A 12140-nucleotide genomic window follows, 5' to 3' on the forward strand; every position below is an offset into this window, starting at 1 on the left:
TGAACAGTCCTTTGCTCAGTATCCACCTCAAGCCAGGCACCATGCCAAGTACGGGGACAGGAAGACAAACATGACAGCACTGTTGTTCTTGACCTCCTGTACAATTTTAGGCAGGAAAGGCTGTAGAATAAAAATGTGAATTCTGCCATGAGTATATTGTTTCTAATTTTACACAAATATAAACACACATTGTTCATCATGGGAGCTCAGAATAAGAACATGGGTAATTTGTGTGCAATTCACAAAGCTAACACAGTTTGTAGACCTACAGGGATTGTTTTAAAATAAAAGTTTCAGAACGAAATTTATCAGGAGCAATCCTATTGCATACTTGGAAGAGATAACCAAGGTTAGTCAGTTCCTGGCTTTTTCTTTTGATATAACTCAGATGACTGTGATTTTGCCAAAGTTATAAATAGCTAACAGCCTTGAAACACATTTTCTTTATCATGAAGTGTAAGTTTTATATCTTCTACTTTGGTAAATTTTATAAATACCAACTAGAAGCAGCCATTTTGGAGAAAAGGCATGTACCCAAGGTTAACAGAGATGCCTGCCTCTGGGTCCTCACTGACTGTGTCTTCTCTAAGTTTTATTTCTGGAAATTCTCCTTATGCATAATTATTAATTAATGGAATGTCCTTTCAACTGATGTCTGCATTCAGAACTAAAATGATTATTGTGTGATTTCTCCCTATTTGTCCCCTTAATGATTTTACTCTGAGCCAAGCGTGGCAACTATAGAAACAATTAGGCATTAGGACATCATTTCACTTTCAGTAATTTCAAATATAGGGTGATAACCAATTTCTATAATTCATACTCAGATCTAAAGTAAAAAAAAAAAAGACAGGCAGAGTACGAGAGAGAGAAATAGAGAGAGAGAGAGAAGGAACAAACGAATTTCCTATCTAGATTCCAAAGGTAGGAAGAGACTTAAATCTTTGGTGATAGTATTAGGAAATAACTTTTCTTCCCACACATTAAAGTGGCCCTTGATATAGAGAAAGAATCCATTGCCATCATTTTAAAGGACTGAAGCACAACAGTATATTTAAAAGCGTATATCTAACACAGGCAGAGAATATGAGACATTACAAAAGAATACAAGTCATAAAACAATATTTGAGGAATAGATTTTAAACATCTAAAGAATTGGGAACTGGTATCAGTCAGTTCCCAACAATTGATCATGCCCTTGGCAAAAAAAAAAAAAAAAAAAAAAAAATGTTTAAAAACAAAACAAAACAAGGTTGAGGTTACCCAACCATGGGCAACTATCCGTGGTCAAGAGGAGCAGTAACTTTCAGGATGCTAAATAGTAGATCTGGCCTACATTTTTAGAGGGTTTTAAATACATGGTTTGATATTTCATGCAAAGGTCTTTAAAAATGCATATGATAATTTTCCAGGATGAAAATAAAGATGATCACTGATTGTTTTTATGTTTATCCTAGCAAGCAATAAGATTGCCAGGAATTAAGTCTTTACCCAGGATAAATTTTTGTTATCAAAAGACATTCTTTTATTATACAAAGATGTAGAAATAGACCTTCAATGGAAAAAAATGGAGTTCTAGGTCCACTTTTGAAAACTGTCAATTTTCTAGTTAATTACCAGGCCCTTTCTGTTCCTGCTGGAGGACACTGGTCATGAACTCCTTTCGATTCTCAGAGAATTCAAGCTGCTGCATTCCTGTGTCTGTCCAGCCCCAGGAGACCACTGACAGAAGTCAGAATCATGAACGGAGGGTTATCAGGAGCCTTAAACACTGGAGGGAGAAAAAATCTGATGTCATGAACATACATATCTTTCCTGCTTTCTGGAAATGCCTATCTGATCTCCCATGGGCAAAGCCTGGGAGGAGTCTGAGCAATAGGGACTTTTAAATTTTTTAAGTAGAAGTAACACTTCCAATTAATTTAGTCATTTATATTCTCCCATGGCTTTGAACTTAATTTAATTTTATTCATTTTTATTATATGGATTAATGCATGGATTATATTACTAAACTTTGTGATTAAAATAGCAAACAAAACAAAAGTGCTTTTGAATAGAGTATTGGGAAAAACCCCTCAGTTTTCCCTTCTCTATTTCTTCTGTTTTATACAGCTGACATTTTACTTCTGACACTTCTGGTCACAAATACATGGCAGTCTTCCCGCATACGGAGTAATTCTCCACATCAGCTGGTGTCCTACAATTTAACTCCACTATGACACTATGTACCTGGAGATAAGGGCTCAGTCCCCCAGGACTGCTCTCACCCTCCTCCAGATGCCAATCATATGTAGTAGGTCCTCAGGTTCCCCAGGTTGTCCAAAACTTCTGGCTGATTTGGCTACAAATAGGAGGTTCTCAAGACTTCCTCCCCTTCCCCAGTTGGGTTTGATTAATTTACTAGAATGGCTCCCAGAACTCAGGGAAACACTTATGTTCATGAGTTTATTAAAGGATATGATAAAAGATACGGATGAACACCCAGAGCAAGAGATACATAAAGCAAGATCTGGCAGGATCTTGAGGTCCGAAGCTCTCCGAACACCACACTGTTGGTATTTCAAGGAAGGATCCCCCGTAGGCATGATCGATTATTAATTCTACTTCCAGACTTTCTCCCTTCTCAAGAGAATGGGAAGCAGGGCTGAAAATTCCAAGCTTTGAAGCATGGCGTTTTCTTTCTGGTGACTGTCCCTTATCCAAGGCTATCCAGGAGCTGACCCAGAGCTGCTTCATTAAAACAAAAGACATTCCTATCACCTAGGAACTTCTCAGGATTTGGGGAACTGTGGTCAAAGGCCAAATATTCAAACAAAAATGCTCCTAGTGCTCTTATCACTTAGGAATTCACAAGGGTTTTAGAAACTCCGTGTCAGAAACTGAAGGCAAAGACCAATATAAATATTACATACATAGTTGTGCATATATTGTTGTTATTATAATAAATCACAATTTCACAAATAGCCACCAACCCCAGCCCCTTCAGAGTATATCCCGACATCTCTTTTTTTTTTGTATATATGATCATGTGAATGTGTGAGGATAAAAAAGCGTAGGTAACGAGGGCAGTTTAACACATTTTTATTTAGTTAATGGTCATTTACATTTCCTCTTCTCTAAATTTCCTATATAAGAACTTAGAGAAATATAGACTTGGACATATATGGGGATCTGCGGTATAAGAATGGTTTCATAGGGTTATATTACTACTGTGTGTGTCACATAGAAATGTTTTAGAGATCCTTCCTTGTCAGAACATACAGAACTGCTAATTTCTTTTTAACTACCATATACACTTATTCCATAGGAGAGAACCAATGGCTTTATTTAACCATTCCTTTTATGTGCCTCTCTGCAAAACTGTCATATTTTTTTTCAGCATCACCAGAAGCAGAATTGTTCAGTTAAAGGGGATACAAATTTTAATTTTTAGGAAACCCTGCCAAATCCTCTTCCAAAATGGCTGTGCTAAATTATTCTCACCAGTCATGCATGAAAGTTAATGTATCTCCCACCCTTGCCAACACTTGGGGTTAACAAACATTTCGATTTTTGCCAAGTCGATACAAATCATTGCATCGAATTTGTTTGAATTTTCAGTGCCCTGGGTGATGAGTGCAGTTGAACATATTTTCCATGTAGTTATTGGTCAGTTCTACTTCTTGCCTTTGAATTTTATGTTTATGAAAGAAGAAATGCAGTGGATTGTTTTTTTTTAAAGCTTCCCCCCCGCCCAAGATTTTATTTATCTACTCGAGAGAGGACACAGTGAGAGAGGGAACACAAGCAGGGGGAGTGGGAGAGGGAGAAGCAGGCTTCCTGCTGAGCAGGGAGCCCGATGCAGGGCTGATCCCAGGACCCTGAGATCATGACCGGAGCCAAAGGCAGACGCTCAATGACTGAGCCATCCAGGCGTCCCAAAATGCAGTGGTTTTGTTGAAGTTTATTATAGTGTTTATCTTGTAGCTACATGTTATAAAAGTGCTTTCTTGCTGAAGTAGAAGTTATTTATATGTGCTGGATATCTATTGAATTTGTGTTAAAAATGGTTTCCTCTATTTTACTACTTGTCTTTTAACCATAATAATGATATATTTTATAATTATTTTAATAATTAACTTTAAAATTATATGGTTAAAATTTATCAAATTTTTTTGTCTGTAACATTTTCAGGACTTTCCCAAACTCATAAGCATATTCCCTCATTTCTGTTTATATATTTAGATTTTACTCCATCTGGAATTAATTTCTGTGAGTGGTGGGTGGGAGATAAGATTTGAATTTTATTTTTTCTGGTGGGAAAAACTATTGTCCCAATGTCATTTAGTGAATGTTTCATTTCCTCACTGATAATAGATGCCACCTAATTTATATATGGAATTCTCATAGATTTACATAATATGAGCTCTTGTCTCTCTAGTTTGTCACATCTAAATTTAAAAAATTATGCCATAATTATAAATTATGCCATTTAAAAAATCATGCCACTTAAAGGGGTACCTGGCTGGCTCAGTCAGAAAAGCACGCAGCTCTTGATCTTGGAGTTGTAAGTCTAAGACCCACATTAAGTGGATAGATCACTAAAAAAAATAATAAACTTAAAAAAAATAAAAGTAGGGGCACCTGGGTGACTCAGTCAGTTAAGTGGCTGACTCTCGGTTTTGGCTTAGGTCACGATCTCAGGGTCCTAAGATCCAGCCGCTCTGTGTCTGGCTCTACACTCAGCAGGGAATCTGCTTGTGGATTCCCCCTCTCCCTCTGCTTCTGCCCCTCCTCCTGCTGGTGCCCTCTCTCTCTCTCTCTCTCAAATAAATAAATAAATCTTTTTTAAAAGTAAAAATAATAAAAATAAAAATTATGTCACTTACAAATATCAGGAATTTATTACTGGCAATAATGAATTATGATCTTCATTTATCCAACAATATTTACTGAGGACCAATAATGTGCCAATCATACCACTCTAGACCCTGGGAGAAAACAGTGAACCAAACAGTGTAAGTGCCAGCACTCATGGCTGTTCTGTTCCATGTTGGGCCTAGGAGTGAGGTGGGCATTGGAGAACACCACAGGACCAGTGATACAGCTGATCTGTAAGATGTCAAGCTTAAAAATATTTGACCTTCTCTTATGTCGTGTTGAAGAGTATAGATCCACATTAGCGATGCCAAGGAATGCATAAGGTATTTTTTTGTCTTGTCTGTTTATTTTCACTGACCTGTTTCTAAACTTTGCTTCAGAGACCATCAACATGTGAAACTCTGAAACTACAGAAAAAAAACAAAAACAAAAACAAACTAGAAGTTTGGGGCTCCTGGGTGGCTCAGTCATTAAGCATCTGCCTTCAGCTCAGGCCATGATCCCAGGGTCCTGGGATTGAGCCCCTCATTGGGCTTCCTGCCCAGCGGGAAGCCTGCTTCTCCCTCACCCACTTCCCCAGCTTGTGTTCCTTCCCTCGCTCTCTCTCTCTCCCTGTTAAGTAAGTAAATAAATAATCTTTAAAAAAAAAATGTAGACTTTTTTTCCCCTCAAAAAAATTTCAAGTATATGTAGGGAAATGAGACATAAATAATCAAGAAGATATGATATAAATAGACAAAAGCAACAATCAATGAGAGGCTTTGGGATAGTATAGCATTAATTTTCAAATTAATAGGATAAGCCATAAAAACCATGGCAGCTTGAGGCACCATGATGTGGGAAGACTGAGCAAGACTCTGCATGTAGCTACGGGGATGCAAATAAGTAGACACAAAGGGAAGGGCACTCTTGATCAAAGAAGTTTTTCATTTCTTTAGGTCAGTTTTACTGAAATGAGAGGAGTCTGTGTCATTGCAGAATAGACTGAAAAAGCACTATGGAGAGAGTTCTGAAAGGGCTTTAAATAACTAAAAAGTTTGATCGTAGATGTCTCCCAACCAGATGTACATATGTCTCCCAATCAGACGGCAGGGGCCACCATATGTGAGCGACTCCAAGGAGGAGGGTGGTGGTGCAGGAGGTGAAAGGATTCTCCCAGGGCAGAACAAAGGAGATAAAAGTTTATTGAGATAAAAGTTTATTGAATACACTGCTAGGGAGTGATGGGCAGGACAGCAAAGCACAGACTGTCTGCCACGAGGCTGTGGTGGTGGTGGGGAGCTGTCGTTTAAGGGGGAAAAGTGAGGAGATACGGGAATATATGGGCTTTCCCTTTTTTGGTACTTGTGCCCAGTTGTAAACAGCCCATTGGTCACCTAGTGCTTATGGATGTTTGGAGGTGGGTTGCCGAATGGGCCCGTTGTATTCAGCCAGGCCCCTTCTAACTTACTCCGGTTTCCACTGTTCAAGTTGGTTGTCTAAAATTGGCCTCTACATTATATGCATCGAAGGAAGGCAAAGGGAAAATTTTAAGCAAAATAAGGACATGGTCAACATGTGGTTTCAAAAAACTGGTGCTCCTGGAAACCTAAAAGGCAGAACTGCCCTCGACAAAAATCCGTCTTCTTAACCTCCATGCTCCTTGTGGAGTTCCCTCTTCTCCCCAAGTACTCAGTGTCATTGTGTTGACCTTTTCTCCTGTGGTAATGCTCTTTTATATTCTGGATACCTCAGAAAAACTAAATATTGTTCTCTACTCTTCAACCCCCAAAGAAAAATAAAATAGCCTTTACCACATGCGCCTTGAGTCTAAAGATGATTTATATTCCTGGATTATCACGGCTGTTCCAGAACAGAACCCTCCTGTGAAATACATTTGCATTTAACATAATTTGCTGGAGGGGATCAGGAGATGGAATACCCTTTACTAGAAAGTATGTGAAAATTTAAGATTCTGGGGCAATGTAGGAAAAGCTATGTTTTGTCTCAGGAAAAGTTTCAGGCTCATGTTCTAGCCTCTAAAATAGCCCCCGGCACCTGGGTGGCACAGATGGTTAAGAGTCTGCCTTTGGCTCCGGTCACATGATCCCAGGGTCTTGGGACCAAACCTGGAAGGGGTCAGGGTGTCCCTCCTCAGCAGGGAGTCTGCTTCTCTCTCTCCCTCTGCCTCTCCCCCATTTGTACTCTGTCTCTCTCTCAAATGAATAAATTTTTTTAAAAATCTTTAAAATGGCTCCCAGTGGTCCCCTCCCACTCTGGGTTCCCATGCCTTATGTAATCACCTTATTCTTGAGTGTAGGCTGGACTTAATGACTTGCTTCTAGAAAACAGGGTATGACAAAGGTGACGGGATCTTACTTCCAAGATTAAGTTACAAAAGTCTGGCTTTCCTCTTGCTTGTTCTCTCTGACTCTCTTTTGCTCACTTTAATGCAAGCCAATGCCACATTCTAAACTGCCCTATAGAGAGGCCACATGACAAAGAACTCAAGGAGACCTCTTAGTCCAGCAGCCTGTGAGGAACTGAATCCTGTCCACAATCACATGGGCAAACTCTCCCCCAGTAGTGTTTTGAGTTGACTCCAGCCTAACACCATCACAGCAACCTTGGGGGAAACCTTCAGATAGAAGACCCCAGCTAAGACACACCAAGTTTCCTGATCTACAGATTCTTTGAGTTCATCAACAGTCATGTTGGTTGTGCTAAGCTGCTGCTAAATTTGGGGTAATTTGTTATGTCACATAGATAACTAATACAGGCCACCTCACAACAGAACATGCTGTATTATAAGGAATTTCAGAATCTTAGAATTGGGAGTTATTTGACAATCAACTAGCTCCATGTCCCATTAGATGTTTGAGACCCTCCTAATATTCCTGCTAGTGACAGTCAAGTCAAACTTGAACACCTCCATATTCTCAACATTTTAATACAGCGTGTTTTCAGTTGGGCGTGGAAATTCCTGCCGTGACAGTCACTTCAGAATGATGAACCTCCGGGGCGCCTGGGTGGCTCAGTGGGTTAAAGCCTCTCCCTTGGGCTCAGGTCATGATCCCAGGATCCTGGGATCGAGCCCCACATCGGACTCTCTGCTCAGCAGGGTGTCTGCTTTAAAAAAAAAAAAAATATATATATATATATATATATATATATATATATATATATATACCTATGTCCAAAATGATGAACTCCCATGTTTCTGTGACCACCTGTCATTAATACCGATTTCTCATTTGGAAATAAGGAAAATTACATTATTGGCTAAGACCGATCAAAAAAAAAAAAAAAACAGCGTGTTATTGAGGGAAAGGTTATGTGTTTGGTCTGATGAGTCTTTCTGTGGTCAAGTTCCCTATAGAGAGCCCATCATCTCAGAAAAGTTAAATGGAAGATGGGCAGGTGTACAATAGGGCTCAGGAACTGTAACAAAGAATGAAAACTAAGTTATCATGAGAGTTGTATTAAATACCCAAGGACTATTTTGTTGTTGTTGTTGTTGTTGTTGTTGTTTTTCCTAAGATAAAACACGGGACAAATTGCATAGATACATCAATGATTTGGCTTCTTTGGGGAGGAAATCTGTAGAGTGATAATCCAACTCATAAAATACTTTATGAACTTCTCTTCCTTAATAACAAGTCTGGCACAGCTGTAGTGGGTCTTGAGCCTCACATCATTTCCCAATGAGGCCCCTAACAAATGGAAGTCATATGCCCCAAAGTGGTGAACCAACGCATTCAATCGCAGCTGTGACAGACTCTGGAAGATAATTGAACTGGCAATGAAAATTTCTTTAAAAAGCTGCATTCCTGCATGATTTATGCAACCGCAGCGACTGTTAGCCAACTCTTATCCCCTTGGGTCTCACCCCTGCATTGTGAAGGCTGCTTAGAGCAAACACCTGCTGCTCTCTGCCTAGGAGCTTGAATTCTGACCCATGCCCAGAGCAAACCGAAAATGCCAGAGGGAGGATAATGCTCTGGAGGCAAACTCCAACCAATGCTGGGACAGAGGTTGAGACCCCAACTTTCTTGCCACTCTGTTGGCATAACTTGTGTGCATGTTCTACATCGTCTCCTAGAGCTCACCAGCTGAATTTAAGCTGCAGATGGACCATACTGGTAACTTGCTTGATAATGTAACCAAAAGGGTCTGATTTCTCTTTCCTAGGTTAGTTTCCTACTCCACCACTAGTGTTTCCTGAGATCACTTCTTTTTTTTTTTATTATTCAATTAATTAACATATGGTATATTATTCGTTTCAGAGGTAGAGTTCAGTGATGCATCAGTCTTATATAATACCCAATGCTCATTACATCACCACCCTCCTTAATGCCCATCACCCTGTTACCCCATCCCCTTAACCCCCCTCCCCTCCAGCAGCCCTCAGTTTGTTTCCCATAATTAAGAGTCTCTTATGGTTTGTCTCCTCCTCTGATTTCGTCTTGTTTTATTTTTCCCTCCCTTCCCCTATGTAACTCTGTTTTGTTTCTTAAATTCCACATATGAGTGAGATCATATGATAATTGTCTTTCTCTGATTGACTTATTTAGTTTAGCATAATACCCTCCGGTTCCATTCACATCATTGCAGATGGCAAGATTTCATTTTTTGTTGGCTGAGTAATATTTCATTGTGTATATTACATATATTATATGATATATAATATTACATACTATTATATATGTATGTATCCCCCACATCTTTATCCATTCATCTGTTGATGGACATCTTTGTTTTTTCCATAGTTTGACTATTGTGGACGTTGCTGCTATAAACATTGGGATGCGGGTGCCCCTTTGGATCACTACATTTGTATCTTTGGGGTAAATCCTGACATTATTTCTAAAAACTACCAGTGCCTCAGGGGTCACCCAGACAAAGTATCTGGACCCGAATTCATGTCTCAGTTCAGTTGCTAGCTGCATTCAAATTATGTCTGAGAAATCCAACCTCAGACAACTGATTTGGCAGCTACATATTTTTTTTTTATTTTTTTTATTTATTTGACAGAGAGAAATCACAACTAGGAAGAGAGGCAGGCAGAGAGAGAGGAGGAAGCAGGCTCCCTGCGGAGCAGAGAGCCCAATGCGGGTCTCGATCCCAGGACCCTGGGATCATGACTTGAGCCGAAGGCAGAGGCCCTAACCCACTGAGCCACCCAGGCACCCCGGCAGTTGCATATTTTAATCAGCTTTCATATGCTAAAAGAATTTGGGGGAGTTTTTATCCACTGAAATGCTTAACACTAGAACATGCAAAATCCAGTAAAATTTCTAGATTTAAGAACCAAAACCAGACCTGGGGCATCATCTTAATGTTTTTATCTACTGTTGTTACATTTTTTTTCTTCCTTATCTACAATTTTGGGGTTATGCCAGCAGTCTATCTACTTTTATTACAACAGAGATTTCAGACTTGTTCTCCGAACTTTCATGAAATAGAAGATAAAATAGAGTATTCCTCAAACCAAGAAAAGATGGATTCATAAAGAAACATTCACAATACAACAATAATAACTTACAAATATTTAGTATGTGTCAGGAAATGTGTTCTATGTTCAAAATAACCTTAAAATTTAAGTATTGTTTTCCTTGTGATTTTTTTGTCTCCTCTAACACAAAAATTGCACATATTTGCAGTATTCTTTTTATAATTCTGGACCTATGTATACACCCATGAAACCATAACCACAATCCAAGGAGTAAATATCATGTCCGTAACCCTTTCCTCATGGTTTTTTATAATCCTTCTCTATTCCTTACCTCTTCTCCCCTTGCCTTCCTCAGAAAACCATCACTATAGATGAGTTTGTCTTTCCTAGAATCCTAGGAAAATGAAATAATCTGTTTACTCTTTTGTTGTCTGGTTTCTTTCCCTCATAATTATTTTGCACTACATCCATATTGTGTACATCTATAATTCATTCCCTTTTACTGGTAACTTTATTCCATTGTACGGACATTCTACAGTTTGTTTACCCATTCATCTGTTGAAAGATGCTTGCATTCTTTCCAGCTTTTGACTACTACAAACGTGAACATTCATGTACAATACCTTGCATGGACATATGCTTTCCTCTGTCTCAGGTAAATACTTTGGGGTGGAATGAATGGATCCCACTCCTAAGTATTCGTCAAAAAGTGTATGTCACATTTTAAGAAATGGCTATTGTACCACTTTATATTCCACCATCAATGAGTGAGAATTTCAGTTTTTCCACATCCTTACTAGCATTTGGTATTGTTATTTTTATTTTTAGCAATTCTTAAAAGCATGGTACTTAGCTTTTTTTTTTTTTAAGATTTTTAAATTTTATTTTTTTGTCAGAGAGAGCACAGGCAGGCAGAATGGGAGGCAGAGGAAGAAGCTGGCTCCCCACTGAGCAAGGAGCCCAATGTGGGGCTCCATCACAGGACCCTGGGATCATGACCTGAGCCAAAGGTAGAAGCTTAACCACTGAGCCACCCAGGTGTTCTTGTGGTGCTGGAGTTTTAATTTGCATTTCTCTAATAACTAATGATATTGAGCATCTTTTCATGTGCTTATTTGTCCTCTGTATATCTTCTCTGGTGAAGGGTCTGTTCAAATAACTTCCCCTCTTTTATTTGGTTTGTTTTTTTCTTTTTGAGTTTGAGAGTTATTTACTTATTCTGGATACAAATCCTTCATCAGATATATGTAACTGGCAAAGATTTTCTGACAGTCTGTGGTTCATCTTTTCATTCCCTTAACACTGTCCTCTAAACAAAATAATTCTTAATTTTGATGAACTCTAAGTTATCAGTGTTTTCTTTTATGAATTATGCTTTAAGTATTTTAAGTAAAAACTCTTTGCCTGATCTCAAATCACAAAGATTTCTCCTAGAAGTTGTAGCGCTTTTAGTTTACCATAGATGTGTATAATTCATTTTGTGTTAATGTTCTATGTGGTAAGAGAACTCATCAAAGTTTATTTCTGGCTTGTATATCTAATTGAATCAGCACCCCTTAAAAAGTCTATCCTTTCGGGGACGCCTGGGTGGCTCAGTTGGTTAAGCAGCTGCCTTCGGCTCAGGTCATGATCCCAATGTCCTGGGATCGAGTCCCACATCGGGCTCCTTGTTCTGTGGGGAGCCTGCTTCTCCCTCTGCCTCTGCCTGCCACTCTGTCTGCCTGTGCTCTCTCTCTCTCTCTCTCTTTCTGGCAAATAAATAAATAAAATCTTAAAAAAAAAATTTTTCTTTGGGACGCCTGGGTGGCTCAGTTGGTTAAGCAGCTGCCTTCGGCTCAGGTCATGA

Source organism: Enhydra lutris, unplaced genomic scaffold, assembly GCF_002288905.1.
Source record: "Enhydra lutris kenyoni isolate GAN:26980312 unplaced genomic scaffold, ASM228890v2 scaffoldscaffold6, whole genome shotgun sequence".
Taxonomy (NCBI): Eukaryota; Metazoa; Chordata; class Mammalia; order Carnivora; family Mustelidae; genus Enhydra; species Enhydra lutris.